Here is a 15,412-nt window from a genome sequence, read left to right as displayed (position 1 = left end):
ATGTCCTTGAATTAAGTAAACATATTTAAGCATCTTTGACGTTGGCATTGCAGATTGAAGGAAATCAAAACATACGAGTAACTTCCAATGACATAACCTCCATACCAAATTTCGTCAATATCTTTCATCCGTTCACGAGTAGGTCTAAAAATCACGGAATGTTGTACTTTCGACTAGTGAAAGCCTGAGGACAAAGCTGCTATTTAACTACGGTATTTGTATCAAATGGCCCTGAAACTTGAAAAGTATCTGATTTATTCTTCTCATACGAATTAGGCCATCTGGCTTTTTCCAATCCAGATTCAACTTCTTATCATTCCAGACACATGATACGACAGTACCGGAAGTCGGCTTATCGCAAGGCCTCTGTATCTACACAGGATAGCATAACGTTGAAGAACGTGGACATGGTATAGTCGGCGCAGTGGTTTTTGACCGGTGGAGAAGCTAGCTGAGCTGGCGGACGGGCCTACTCTGTGTACCTAAGGTGGCACGGTCAGTGCATTTCTTTTGTTTGGGCGTTCAGTCCGATAAGCTCCTCGGTGCAGTCAGAGACTCGCTCCTAGCCTTCCCCTTGAAAATTCCACCGGCCAAAAACTACTACGCCGACTATAGTACAGTGCTTCTTATTCGTGAACGTTTTTGTAGCTGTACTATGCAATTCTTCGAAAGTTTCCTCAGCTTGGAATTTATGTCACGTGCAATGGACAAAATAAATGTAAAAATGCATTACGTTTTCATTATCCGGTTTCTCTGCACGATGACACACAAGTAGCTGACAGCCTGTTGGCTACTCTTTTATTTCTCTCGCTGACTGGAGAATTAACATAAATTATTTCAGTTTCAAGTTAAAGTAAATTACATCAGTGTTACCTGTGGCATTCGTATTTATAAATATTTAATAAAACTGACAGGTTCTTCCTCAGCACCAAGAAAAGTAATAATAATAGTCTCTAGGCAGCAGAACTCAGATCTACGACGAATAGCGACGTATTTTAAGCAGCGAGGAAAACGTTACGAATTACATAAAAGATTTGGAAAACGTTACATGACATGAAAGACAAAACGAGGGAAACCGCTGTTTGGGGTGACATTAAAAATATGTTTCGTTTGCTCGTGGTGCCTGTCTTCTCTTTATTCATATATAATGCGTTTAAAATCGACAGTATGTTGTTTTGTGTATTTTTATTATTTATTTTCTAGATACTTTTGTGTCAGATGAGTTCTTAACGAGATAAAAACAAGACTGTATTTAGGCCCTGTAATAATATGGGATTTAAAATTAATTAAAGTGAATGGAACTTATGCATTGTAAATACTCCTATAATACAGACCCCGTATATCAAGTTTCATAAATTATTTCCCCCAAAAAAAACTCGCATGATAAACGTTAAAAGTTCACCTAAGACCTTAAGTAAAGTGATTCTTAAATTGAACCAAATTAAAAAAAATGAATAACGACTCCACAAAATTTAGTGTAGGTGTCACGCCGAGTTTCATAAAAATCATCTTCGAGGTTTTAGAGATGTTTCTGGAAAACAGATTGGTAGACGAAATTGCAGGGATTTCTAGAATGTTCTTTCGAATCGCATCAAAAAAAAACTGGCTTCCTCGCGGACTCATATTTTACGGTTCTTTTCCAAAACATTACTCCGTGTTGTAGGTGGGCTTTTACATAGTGTGAGTAAAAAACCTTTTTGTAGTTCCTTCGTAGTCATCAACATCTTAAGTAATGGACCCGTTAGTGGCCCAGTTCCACAGACACAGCCTCACACCGCCACAGCAGTAACAATATCCAAATTACCCCCTCCTTCCCTCCCTTCATCGCTCTTCATCAGTGTTTTGTCTTCGAAAGTGAATTCCCATGTTGCAACATACGACATTGTGATAAAGATAAAAAACAACTCCATGCTACTATAACTTTTTTTAAACTAGGTACAACTGTAAATTGTTAGACTTACTGAATCGGTGTAAGGATGTGTTTAATGCCCACAGTTCCAACTGTGTAAATATAGCATTATCTTTATTATTGTTTGTCCTTGCTGTCCACAGCTCCTCGGCGGATAAACATACATTCGTTGGGTTCTGACCAAGATGGCGTTCGTAAATTAGATGAAGTACCGTGGGCCGTATTTATATTTAAAATATATCCCTTTAATTAATTCAAATTCAACTACCATTAAACTTCAAACATGCATCCATTAAATAAATTACTTTTCTTTCTTTACTACAAATTATCTGAAAATCATATCCAACAATTATCCTTTTTAGCTTGCCTCCTTTGTTCGCGAAAGTATCGTGGTCGTTCGTTAGTGTCCTATTGATGAATTGTTTACTGCCATTAATATCCATGTTGCCCTCCGGCTTTCAAGAAAGAAACACTCCTGTGCAGCCCAGCAAATGTTTACGGACTGAACATATGAATTAGTAACCTGTTATACGACAGCTGGTCTTTGTTATAATCAGAGTGAAGTAATTACGATATTCCTGTTACATATACTTTCACACAAGCGGCTCTTTGTAGTGATATTAGGTAATTAAAATGCTAAACTACATGTTCGGAGTGTTGGTGACACTTCATCGCAATGTTCTTAGTGAATTAAAAGGTTTGGTGGGGAGTGTCACATCGACGTTCTACGTCAGAATAAGACGTGATTATCAACAGCATGAGGGATAAAACACTCCGAATTGAGACCGTGCCGTGACGAATCGCACCAAGTTTTCCCCTTGCTGCCTGTAACCGGGATGAAGACTTGAAATGGCGGTTGCTCAATCGAGGAATATGTTGATGGCGATTGCATCTGTCGAGTAGTTTCCAAACACAGAAGCAGTGGAAAATGAAGGTCTAATGTTGGCGTTTTGAATATGCTACAACATGTCTGAAGTTCCCCAATAACTCCCCAGCCTTTATATCCATTTGTGGTTGATATCGTGTGACGATCTGTGTATTTCCTCTCTCCTTTTGGAATGTCAATTTGAAATGAGGATTGAGTTGGAAGTTGGGAGTCCTTTGTTGACTGGATCAACATGATTCTAGTTGTCTGGCTCTGCAAAATGTAGTTTTTACTCACACCAGTTCTACGTTACCTCTGCATTTTTGTCATCCACAATACAACAATAACGTTTGTAACAAATATAGTTATCTGTCAAACTACATTGGTGTATGAATATAAATAAACAAGGAGTCTAAATGAAATTAACCAGAAGGCTACTTACTACAAGTTCTAAACATCATTAAATTGCTGTTAAAAAACGAGGTAGCGTGAATGATTATTGCTTTATACAGTTCTCTTTAATGAGGAGAAGAAATGAATTCCAAAAAAAACAAAGACATACAGAATTACTATAATCACAAAGAAGGATGTTCGCTCCATCAGCTGTGAGTGCAGTTCAGTTTTTTAAGCCCCAGAATCATTTTGCTTAGTTAGATCCCACTATGCTAAAAGGTAAAGTCCGATTAATTCTCTCTTAGATAATACAGAATGAAGTCAAACCAAACTTCTATTGTGGCAAACGTCATAGCCACGTGACGATTCAGTTCGTTATCTGATGTCACAACTTGTGTGTGTTTATCGAGATGGGGAAAGAGCCCACGGAAACCATTGGATAGGAACCTGTCTGGATAAGGTGGGGAAGAAACTATCAGTGCCCCTACCAGTAATCGAACCGCGACCATCCAGCTCGTCGCTTTAAAGACAAGGCATATACTGCCCATGTATAAGTGCGTGTGTATATATAATACAAATATATTCATATATTCCTTACAGTCTGGTAGTTTGCGGTCGTGACAGATGGCGCAATGTGGAGGCCCAACGAATATAGAAATATGGCGGTCGACATCAAACGTGCAGCTAAGAAACAGCAGCACAGGCCGACGAGACGGTAAAACGGGGCTGAAGACCACACTTTTGAAACAGGGTGAGAGGATGCAGAGTGGATTAATCTGGCTTAGGTTAGAGACTGTAGCGAACATAAAAGGCTGGAAATTTGCTGACTAGCTGAACGATTTTAAGCTTCTCAAGACAGGCTACTCCATTATTGTTAAATGTGTGGATGGCGTATTTGAATTCAAAATGTCGGAGGCGCAATTAACTTTTTGTAAATTGTAATTGTTGTACTGTGATAACACGATACCAGTATATTTTGTTTTAATAACATGTAAATAGCAGGTCTATTAAAACCTAGCAAGTCAATCAAGCGTCTGTTATAAGCCAAAAGTAACGATAGGCTATTCAAGTTCTACAAGACATTGATGTTCCAACCGGTTTCTGTGTGTGGAGGGGCCCGGGGGGGGGGGGTACACACGTGACTTGTAGCTAATGAATGCCTTGAGATGAATAGGTTCATTCGTATATTGGACTTGGAAATACTAAACTTGCTTGCCGCATTCAACTTTTTTTTTATTCAGATCGACTTTGTTAGAACGTGGGAAAAAAGCACTTAATAATTCATGTACCAACAACCAGAAATGGAGTTTAGGATAGAAGCAGATGATCCTCTGGGCTTAACAAGGGTTACATCACCGAACTATGACTTAAAAAAAGTAGCATATTTTTAGCTAGGAACTTCACACATTTTTAGCCCATCTACCTATGGTCAGAATACCACGTGTGACCGTCGAAGTTGATGTAGTGGCTTTCCATGGGTACTTACTTAACGTTTCGGCTCCGTTATGTCATCTTCAGTGCCTATATTACAATGTGAGCGTAACGAAACACCTGTAATGAGTCACGCAATGAAAATGAAATTAACTATAAGTAATAGCTTACAAGAAGATTTCGTGCTTTTATGAATTCTTGAACTTATCGTGAATTTCGAAGTTTAAAGCTTCACAATTCGTAGTCTTTGCCTAATGTTATTAGAGTGATCAAATCAGGATGGATGAGATGGGCGGAACATGTAGCACAAATGGGAGAGATAGGAAATGAGTAGAGAGTTTTAGTCAGGAAACCCGTAAGGAAGTGACTGCTCGGAAGATCTGAGCGCCGAAGAGAGAGTATCACGAAAATATGTTTTAAAGAAAACGGGTCTTGCGTTGTGGACTGGATTAAACTTCACCAGGAAAAGGTTCTGTAGCAGAGTCTTGGGGTCCGCAGTGGCCGCACGGTCGCTGGGACCTTGGGTTCGAATCCCACTCAAGCCATGGATGTGTGTCCGCGTTTTTCTGTCCTGTGTACAGGTAGAGGCCTTGCGACGGGCCGATCCCTCATCCAAGGAGTCCTACCGAATGTCTATAGATCGAGCCAACGAAAAATTGGGACCCGCAGTGCTCAGGCACTTGAAGAACGGGTCGTTCCCAGTATCAAAAGCAGACTCTTGTGAGCATCCCGTAATTAAATTTTGGGTTTTAGTAATAGCTTAGAATTTCTTTTTCATCCGAACGACTGTCAGCTTCTCAACGAGGACTGTTTCATTGCTGTTAAGATAACCTATCGTCTCTTTCTTACATCCTGAAGATGGAGACAATTATTGCACCGAAATGTTGGTAACCCGTTTACAAATTATATGGCACGATCCAGGAGATCTGTCCTTATATAGAGAGAAAAAGATAAACAAAGTGTGAACGTACAGTTTCTCTGTATTTTAATTCCCCTCCTCGATCATACAGACTACAAGTTCGCTCGTTAATGCCCTGTTCCCCTGCGTAGTAACTTTATGTTCCTAGAAGGTTATTTTAGGACAACCCTATTGAGTCCAACTTCGTTTGTTTGTTTTACGCGAGGAAAAAGCCTGCTATTCGCTCGCTGTATCTTAGCCAGGATTATTTGCCAACGCAGACAACTTCTACCACGCCGCAGGGGAACCAGTTCTATCTAACATTCTTTCTTGAGAAAGTAATGGCAGCTCAGATAGTTAATAAATTAGTTCTCTTTAATGGAACGCGAATGTTCATTGCTGAATAAAAAAAGTCCGCTTTATAAATTGAATGAAGCCAATCCAAAAATGTATAGAGCCTATTTATTTAATATCTACTGTACTATTATCCTCTGACCTTCGTCAAGTCCTCGAGGAGTCTGTTACGTTCTTGTTTTATATTATAATTTTGTATGTTTATGCATGCTACATGTTCTCCAATCTTACGACCTTCTCTACTTTACAGATATAAGAAAATATTAATAATAATTAATTCGAACAAGATATCTTGCAATCTTATAGATGGTCATCTCGAAACTAAAGATAGCATTTCGACAAAAAATTCGCGTTATTGGGAAGTCTACAGTTTACGACCAAAATTAATTTTGATTCGTGTCGGTGCATCGTGAAAAATAATTGGAACATGATGTCGAAATACAATGAAAGACGATATATTATATATTAAATCTTGTCCGTCTAATCACAATAATTCTTATTAAATATTACAATAATTAACATTTAAAATATTAAATGATGTTCTTTATCGAAATATTAGATTTACATTACACCATCATTTTTCATGTTTCACGACATGTTTCAGTTCCTAAAAGAACCATCCTCAGGTGTATATAATTATATAAAGCTTCAAAACGATAAATAATTTCAAATACAATTTTCATACATTATGCTAAAGAAACATTTGCAATCATATGTACTTTATGAGTTTTGTGGTTAGGTTACAGCAATAGGTTTATTCCAGTGTTAGATTTATTTTTATAATACGTTAACATTAAAGCCAGTTAAGTATAAAAAAATGTTTTAAATTGAAATCCCGTTCTATTCTTGTTTCTTCTCAGTTCTAAACACGAAGATAGTCTGATATGTGAGCGTGTTTTTTTTTTACTCGCAACAGTTTAGTTAACGTGGAAAGGATTTGAAGATCGGAACAATGGATCGCTTGTCGTCATGTGTCCTGATTCCCCACCCCTTTCCCCCCGGGTAAACTGTGACAACAATGTGGTGGCTGGTCTACACCCCGTCTCTCCTCTGCACGCGTCCACACTGAATCTGTCTCTCTTGCTGTACCACAATGTATGGTCATCATTGTCTGTGCAGAAGTTTGGTGGCGGGGGGGAAATCCCCTCAAGCAGTAATGTGATGAAGTCAGAGGCTGGGGTTTGATCAGCGTAAACCTAGTGCTAAGCTCAGGTCATAGGGGATTTATCAATTTATACATCAACGCCCATCTCAACTGTTGACAAAAAAAAAAGGCTTTTAGCGTCGGAATATAAAACCATGATTATCACTCACGACCTTACAGCTGATTCTAAGAATACTTTCTTTATTTTATTTTTTTTTCAGTTTACGGTGTATTCCGTATTATCCGGGGCGGATTAACCGGGGTCTATCTGGTTTAAACGAAAATTAAAATTAATTTCGAAAATGTCTATGGCGATTGGATTATGCTGGCTCAGGACACGGATTGGTGGAGAGCTTTGGTTAATTAGATGATGAACCTTCGGGTCCCTTAAGTCATCTAGTTAATTAGAAAATTTGTTTAAAAATCAGAACGTTAAAAAACAATTATATTATTTAAGATATTAACAAAAATCTGATGTTGCTAAAACCAGAAGTTTGGGACAGAAGAACGTTATTATTATCCGTTGGAATCCTTTTTTATGGTTAGTGTATGTCTGAAATAAAATTTACATATTTTTTTTTACTTTTTCTAAAAGATTTGCCGATTATCCGGGTTTTTTTGTTTATCGGGGAAAATATATTTCCCACCCGACCCAGATAGTCAGAAGTCAACTGTAATTTTATTTTCTATCCTTTTTTCTCGTCTTCCTTCTGAATCCCCGAACAGTCCATTTCAGACAACAGTTTCTTGAATGTCCTTCCCATTATGTTATCGGCTTATTATAACCGATGCCACTAATTAAGCAAGTCAGCCCGCTAAATGATCTAGAAATCCTTAATGATACCCCGTTTTATTGTTATTAACTTCACTATTTTTAGTCTTCGTAATGATTAAAATACTAAACGATCGCGTATCGTATCCAACTTCGAACACTCAGTCAGCTTAGCCCTCTTTTGTGTCCCAGAAACGGGTTTTACTACATTTTGAAGTGCAGAACATTAGATTTTAATTAAAACTTTAAAGCAACAAAAAATTTGAGTTTTCAGCAGTGAATATGTCGATGACGATCTTCTGGGTTTGTAGCGCCGTGTAAACATACAGGTAGATACCAACGTTTCGGAGGTATATATTGCCTCCATCTTCAGAGCTGTCTACCTACAAGTCCACACGGCGTTATAACCCAGAGAGAATAATCGACAAAAAGTGTGCTTCACGAATGTAAAATATTTTCTTCAGAATTTTGTACCAGAGAGTCAGGACTATAATAATAAAGAGTATATTTTTATAACAAGCTTGAAAGAGGGTGGAAGTAAATATGTACGGTTTTCAGGCTACCTTCTGGGAACAATTGCAGTCTTAACCTAACCTAACCTAACCTAACCTTTGGAAGTAAAATACGTAGAAACTGCCGGAAGTGAAAATTTTACGAGTGGATGTTTGAGCAGAGAGAATACGATTCTGTATTATCTCTGTTCTTACGAAAATTGTAGTATATTTTAGTTACGTAGTCGTAAAGTGTAAACCTGTTAATATGATAAACACTGATATAATAATGTGAATGTTAATCATGTCATTGGCATTAATAAAAAACTTGGATCTCCGCTTCGCAAGAACTCGTTGATTTGATAAATATCTGTTCCGTTTTATTTCACATTTCAACCGAAAAGTCGGGCATCCAAGCCGAGGGAGTTTGTGTTTTTTCTGTATTTCATGCGTGTACTGGGCAGTATCTGAAAAACAGGCTACGGCCACTTCCTCCTAAAGCCTTCTCAAACCGCATTTCGTAATCCTGTCACTCGAAGCAGGCCATAGCGTTGCAGAGAAAACCAGTGAACGCATTTAGTGAATAGTTTTAAAGATTTATGTGAAGTTAACTGTTTTAAAAAAAAAGTATTCTAAAATTACTAACTTGCGGTTACCAGCTGTTTGTTATTGAGAATTATTTAAAGAACTTTCTCTGAAAACAACAGAATCCGAACGACAATGGTCTTTTTGAAAATTATATTCTGGAATACATTGAAATAAATATCTGTAGACGTCATTTTTACGAATCTTTGTCATTGTGAAGACTTTAAGAGCCGCGGGCCAGCAGTTGAAAAACAATATTTTCAGAATCGACATGTCGATTCTGAGGCCGCAAGACGAATTCTACGGCGGGCTATTTTTTTTTGCACTGATCCGGGAAAGAATATGTTCAGAATTGTTTGTTTACTGACTGCAACAGCAAACAAAGGAGATATATTAAGGACACCGTAATAAATAAGTTTTGTCATATGTATACAGCCTGTAGTTGGAACAATGCAATATGAACAATGCCGATATAACATCTGTATCGTTACATTGGTTGTGCATTGTTTGTCGTGGTGCTGTAATTGTCAATTATTTATCATCCATCACCAGCTCACCAGTCCGTGAATGCAGCCAAGCAAATTTCCTGTTGGGGGAAGCCAGCTGTATCTAATTACCAGATATGCCGTACAACATACCGCCGCGCTGCAGTCGACAACCCGTTAAACCCGCGTATATCCGACACAGTAGCTCCATAGTCCAGCAGTTTATGTATCTATAAAAACTTCAATTTGGTCTTTATACATTGTATTTATGTTCCTAAGCTGATTTCATTTGACCCAACGGAGCAGAGTCCTTGAACAATCTGATAGTCGCTCATCTAATCTCTACTTCTTATGGAAGATTCATTGTCGTGTTTACAAAGACTACCACTGAATCCTATAATAAGCTGGATCAATCCAGTTAATACCCTCGCAACTTGTTCTTTGAGATCCTTTTTTAATATTATCATCTCGTCTATTCGTAGCTCTGCAAAGTGTACTCCTATTCCCTTCAGACTAAAGTTTTGCGCGTATATCTCGTCTCCCAGTGCATGCTACATGCATTTCCCATCTCATTCTTCATCATTTAATGACTAAAAATAGTTTTTTTTTTGGTATAGTACAAATTATGAAGCTCCTCGTTGGAACTTTGAAATTTCTCCGTCTCTGTGTTTATTCTGCTGTTTTAACGAGCGTATATTTGATAATGAATGTTGTTCTAGATCCACGTCTTACATTGCATCTGTTCGTTTTAATTGGATTTGGTTCTTCTGATCTAGAACTTAAAGTTAGACTTCCAGCATCAAATGTCTATTTCACGTACATCAAAATCGGCTTCTTACGTAACTTATTTAACTCAGCGGCGATACGTTGAATGTCAGGATAATTTATTCATGTATTATCTACAAAGATAAAGGGTCACGTTGGCTATTTCCACGCCATGAAGAGAGGTGTGAAGACAATTTACCTCGCATTTTTGAACTTCGTGTTTTATATTGATGGTGGTCAATTTCACGCTCCAGGGAATTACTCCGGGCAAGGTCTGTTTAATACGTCACATGTTGAGCGGACAGCCGAACAAAATAAAATTGAAAAATCGAACATGGGGCTGGAAGGGCGGAAAAGAGCAAATTCCTGGCCTTGCCGAGAACTGAAACCCGATTTCCTAGACCAGGGATGCCCGTCCTTTTAAGACCTGGGATCGCGTGCACTTTTTGTTTTCAACTCGTGGGCCGCCGGGTTATAAATACCAACTATTGTTGAAAGTTCACGGGAATTTATTTAAAAAATACAACTCACGTACTATCGCAAACAATAAAATATTACTCAAGAACTTCCTTTATTTGATTCTGATAAGTTGGTTCTCATTCGCTTAAAATTAAGTAAGGTTCTTTAATTTCAGGAAGTAAAAATTTCTTCTTTTTTATATTGAATAATACGATATTATAAAACTGCACGCGGACCGCAAGTTGAGATCCCTTAGCCTAGACTGTGGCTAGTTCCCTTTCTGACTGAGCAAATCTTGTTCGTGGTATGTTACCAACTGTAGCCGTACCAACTAGTTAGGTTATTTGTCAACACTTGGAATTACCTCAAAGAAATTAAGGCGATTGAGAAAATGAGAAAACTTATTACCAGCAACAAAACATGCAATTAGCACACGGTAAGATAACAACAGGATAATTATTTCAGGTGTGTTGTTGTTCATGTGATAAACTAAACCTTTGTTATATTATAAAGTATTTTGATATCATCCTATTCGAAACAATTCAAAACAAGGTTGTAGTGAGTCATGATGCAATTCTATTGTGTGAAAATTTTACTGAAAACGTTTCATCAGCACTTACGCCTTACGGCTTCTTATATTTTGGGTAGGTTTAAACTTACTTAAAAATTCTTACGTAAAATATATGGAGCCCGTTTTAAACCAAAATATCCAAGTTTCCCTCAAACCCCCCCCCCCAAATGGTGATCCGTGTAGTGGACTAATGGTAAGAAGCCCCAAAGGGGTGTTACAGTACGACAAATACGTAGAGAGGGCTTCGTATTAGAAAGTATATATTACAAATCCAGTGGTTATGGCATTCAGAAGTGGCATTAGCCACTGTTGGGCGCGGGATAAGTTCAAAGACCTACGACTTTCGTCCTCCAATTTGTAAAACAAGGAATAAAACTCTAAGCTAAGCCACTTAACAAGTGTCAGCGACCTCGCTGGGAAGTTTGTTTTTTTAAGTTGGCAAGAATAAAAGGAAGCGACAAATATCCAATCACGGAACACACAGCATTACAGAGTTATCCATCTCGCTCCCTTTAAAATTCATAATCCATTTCGATTCTTCTTGGCTGTGATCGACTCGCCCCCCTTATCATCTGCCCCCCTTATCATCTGTCCCTGATAAAGTTACTGACAATATTCTTCAGATTAAAATAATAAACTCGAAACACATTGATATTTTGTGAGCGCGCGCTCAGGCGGAATATTCCGACGTTTCGCCCATGGATTCCAGACGACTCACAACGCGTAAGTTCGCTTCCGGTTGCGCTGTGTAGAAAACTCGACGTTTATTACTATCCTGCCACTGTTACAAAAAAAAATGGGTTAAGATAGAGTTAGTGAGTGATATATCTTGCATAGAGAATGAGCTACGTATATTAACAGAGAAACAGTCTTCGACTTTACATAATTTACCGAGGTCTTATTCTGCCTTCGGGGTTTTACAGCACGAACGCTGAAGCTACGCGTTTTACAGAGACATACAAATTAAATGAAGGTTTGCCGTACATTTTAACACCACGAAGACGGAAAGGTGCAAATGATTCTGCTACATTACATATATGAGTAATATCATTCAGATGCTTTATTTGAGGTTTTTTCATACCTCATCATCCTTTATGTTTATTTATGACAGGTACAAATCTGCTGTTGCAACTTATGTCACGCCACATAAGGAAAAAAGCAAAGTCATCAGGAATCTTGCCTTGTAATTTATTTAACTTAAAAGGCCATATCGAAAAGAACTGCAATTTAATGTTGCATGTTCGTCTTACCGGCATATTTATTCTGTTTTTGTCCGCAAATTATTATTAGTGTCGTAAGCCCCTTTACCATAGTGGAAATAAATATTTACATAATACAACAAATGACTATTTTCTTTTCTTTAATTATCAAATAATTTATGTTCGATAGTACCAGACTTTTTACGAAAAGTCTCACTAGGTAGTTACCATTATCATTTAGTTCCACTATCATTTTAATGGCGTCTTGCATAATTGTAGCCTAATTACAAATGCTAATTGTGGGTGATTATAATTACTTTTAAATATAAGTAGAGCATATAGAATTTAATGTTATATTAATAGTATTTCAGTACTGTATATAGAATTGAATTTCACACTAATAATACGAATTTAATATTGCATCCAGAATTGGAAGTTGCGGTGATAAGATAATTCGATTTGTGGATTTGTATTTCCACAGGAGACTTACAGCTTAAGGGAGATACACCGAAAATCCACTGTTGTTTTACCGATTCAAGAGTCAGAAAAGTCTGAGAACTACCTGCCTGCTTTATATGTTGTTCTAATTTAAAATATGATATATTTAATTAGTGAAATTATATCCTAATAACGATAATGGAATTAGGGATAGCAATAATATTAATCAGCATTAAATACGCCAGTTAAATTGTCAGTATCTTTATTTACGTAGTTTGTTAAAAAAAATGGTATGAGAACTGAGCTATCGTTTTTAATGGTATCATTATTATCATAATCTACAGAGAATCAGTTGTTCTGGACTAAAATTTGTTCCATTTATAAAACTTGATATGCCATCCGGTGTTTCATGCGCGCAAACATGAACGTTCAGTTAGTTACATCATTTTGTGTTATTATATCGATTTTACAGATTCGCTGGTGGGCCTGTTTGGAAGTGTTAATATAATATTAATTATGAAATATCTGTAGGCCTAATTATATCTCCCATAACAAAAGTTTAACAACGAAAGATCTTAATTTTATTACAAAAATTTAATTAGGTTCGTAATTCATACCATAATTTCACTGTTTGTTATTTGATTATAACTTGAACGAGACACATTCTCATTTGTTGCTATTGTATGGAGTTCTTAATTTGACGTTATCTGCTCCTATTACTATAGCACTGCTTATAATCCATCATGAACCCTTTGTTATGGCATTAAAATATACATATCGAGGGCATTATGCCAGAAGAGCTTAATGTTGATGCCGCTCTACACAGAGATGCAGACAGTTACATTAACACTAATAATGCACATTTGTCAAACCAAATAAGCGTGAGAATTTAGTATCCTGTAAATCAGCCATTTTGTTGATACGCTCTTCTGGCATGATGCAATCGGATATCCAATGCAATTAAAAAGATGACGGTTTAATTGTTTCTTACCTGAATAATAACAGATAAACAATTGCTTTCAAAGTCCATTAAAGCTCTTATCACATTTTAAAATACGCATTTAATATTCAAAATTAATATAAATTACTCTTTCATTTGTCTGTTGGCTCTATAAATAGTTCGTAGCATTTTATAATGACGAAAACTGTTGCATAAATGCGACCAGACGACTTTGAACTCCTTCGTGTTTCTCCAAAGACACAGAATTTTTAATTTGAATGGACGTCATGTACATGATGATTGATATTATTTTTCATTCATTTATCGACCCTGGTTAGATGCACAGGGTGTGTAGCGTCGAATAGGATGGATAACTCTAGACCTGACGAATGTGACAGACGGTTGTGGCTTATTGGAGAGACTGAAGAAAAACATAAAGAACTTCGGTCATGCTGCACCTCGTCTGGGCTTAAATTCGAATCGGGTGTATCCCGGATAGAGATACAAAGCTAGGCCTATATTACCGCAACGAAGACGTGGTGCGTCCCTTTGTGGGCCCCAACGCAGGCCTGCAATGCATCTTATGCCATTGTTCCGTTGATCCTGCCATCCGTTTAATTATCGCTGGTCTGTTCCGAATATTTGTCAATACAATTTAACACCATGCTCCGTGTGTTAAGCACTACGCCTTAAAAATGTATTGGAGAATGGAGGTAAAACTCCGCCAAGTTCTTAACCTCGGTACTGGATAGAGGTGGGTGGTCAGCTTCGCGTTTCGCCTACTTTATCCCCTGTTAAAGAGCCTCCGATACCCATTGGATGGTTTACTGTTGGTGAATCGGTCTCACCAGAATATGGACTTGGTGGCGAAGACAAAAGTCCCTGCCGAGAATCTAACCCCGGTCGTGGCCCTCAGAGCTAGTCGCTTTACTGACTGAAATGTCTGCTTAAAATGAATTTATCTAATTTAATTCACAAATGTTCAATTTGTTTCCCTTTCACTTGATTTAACCTTTTAAAGGTCAATGCTACCTACTTCAACAACTCTGTACCATTAACCAATTCGTCTTTGTAAAGGAGAAGTTTTGTGCTTTCTTTGAGATACAAACAGATGTTTTAAGTTATTTATGTGAGCTTCTGGCATGTAATTCTCCATCTGTCGCGTCTTTCTGGGGCACTTCCAACTAAAATAAGATGTTAAAGGATATTAATTAAGACATTCCCTAAATATTTAAAATCCAAAAAAAAAGTAACAGGGCTCAAATGCCCTGTTAATTATCTGGACATTCATTAAATTAATTTGTCGAAGTAAGACAGGGTAATTAGCGAGCAAGTTTAATGAATTCGGGAGTACATCAGATCGAATTAATTAAACTTTAATTACATGAATGTATGGAGGTTTTTATATGTTATATATTTTATGCCGGAAAGAAGGACTCAGGTTAAAATTAATTTGTATCGGGCTCAGAGTCGAGTACGAGTGCTAACCACTCAACCGCAACGTTTGGTTTCACAGTCCGACTAAGAAATTCACTGAAGAAATGTGGACTCGAGTGTGTTTCATTCTTTTGTATTTTGATTCATCGTATAATTTATACTCTGAGGGTACGAATTACACCAACTTACTTTTGAATAAAGTTAACAGAATTTCTAGTAGCCCACGGCATCTCCGCTCACTTGATATTACCAGTTATTACCTTTTCAGAGCTGACT

The 15,412-nt window shown here is 37.4% G+C and overlaps 2 protein-coding genes across 6 annotated transcripts in view; both read left to right on the top strand.

Moving 5' to 3' along the window:
- Positions 1-4,193, top strand: part of LOC110831499 (putative GPI-anchor transamidase) — a 43,370-nt gene extending 39,177 nt beyond the window's left edge. For 4 of the 5 annotated variants that reach the window (XR_015533783.1, XR_015533782.1, XR_015533778.1 and 1 more), the window contains one exon: positions 3,768-4,193. The gene's annotated coding sequence lies outside the window, so the exon portion shown is untranslated. Of the gene's footprint in view, positions 1-322; positions 496-3,767 lie in introns of all 5 variants that reach the window. The other variant, XR_015533779.1, reaches the window with a different exon arrangement.
- The window catches only part of sbb (scribbler), a 146,960-nt gene continuing 135,345 nt past the window's right edge, over positions 3,798-15,412 (top strand). Inside the window, exon 1 of the mRNA XM_087343506.1 lies at positions 3,798-3,918. The gene's annotated coding sequence lies outside the window, so the exon portion shown is untranslated. The remainder of the gene's footprint in view (positions 3,919-15,412) is intronic.

The sequence above is a fragment of the Zootermopsis nevadensis genome, unplaced genomic scaffold, assembly GCF_977971745.1.
Source record: "Zootermopsis nevadensis isolate Lab colony 2312 unplaced genomic scaffold, Znev_1.0 Znev_ptg000006l, whole genome shotgun sequence".
Classification (NCBI taxonomy): Eukaryota; Metazoa; Arthropoda; class Insecta; order Blattodea; family Termopsidae; genus Zootermopsis; species Zootermopsis nevadensis.
The sequence above is the reverse complement of the archived record's forward strand: the minus strand, read 5'-3'. Positions and strand labels throughout refer to the sequence as shown.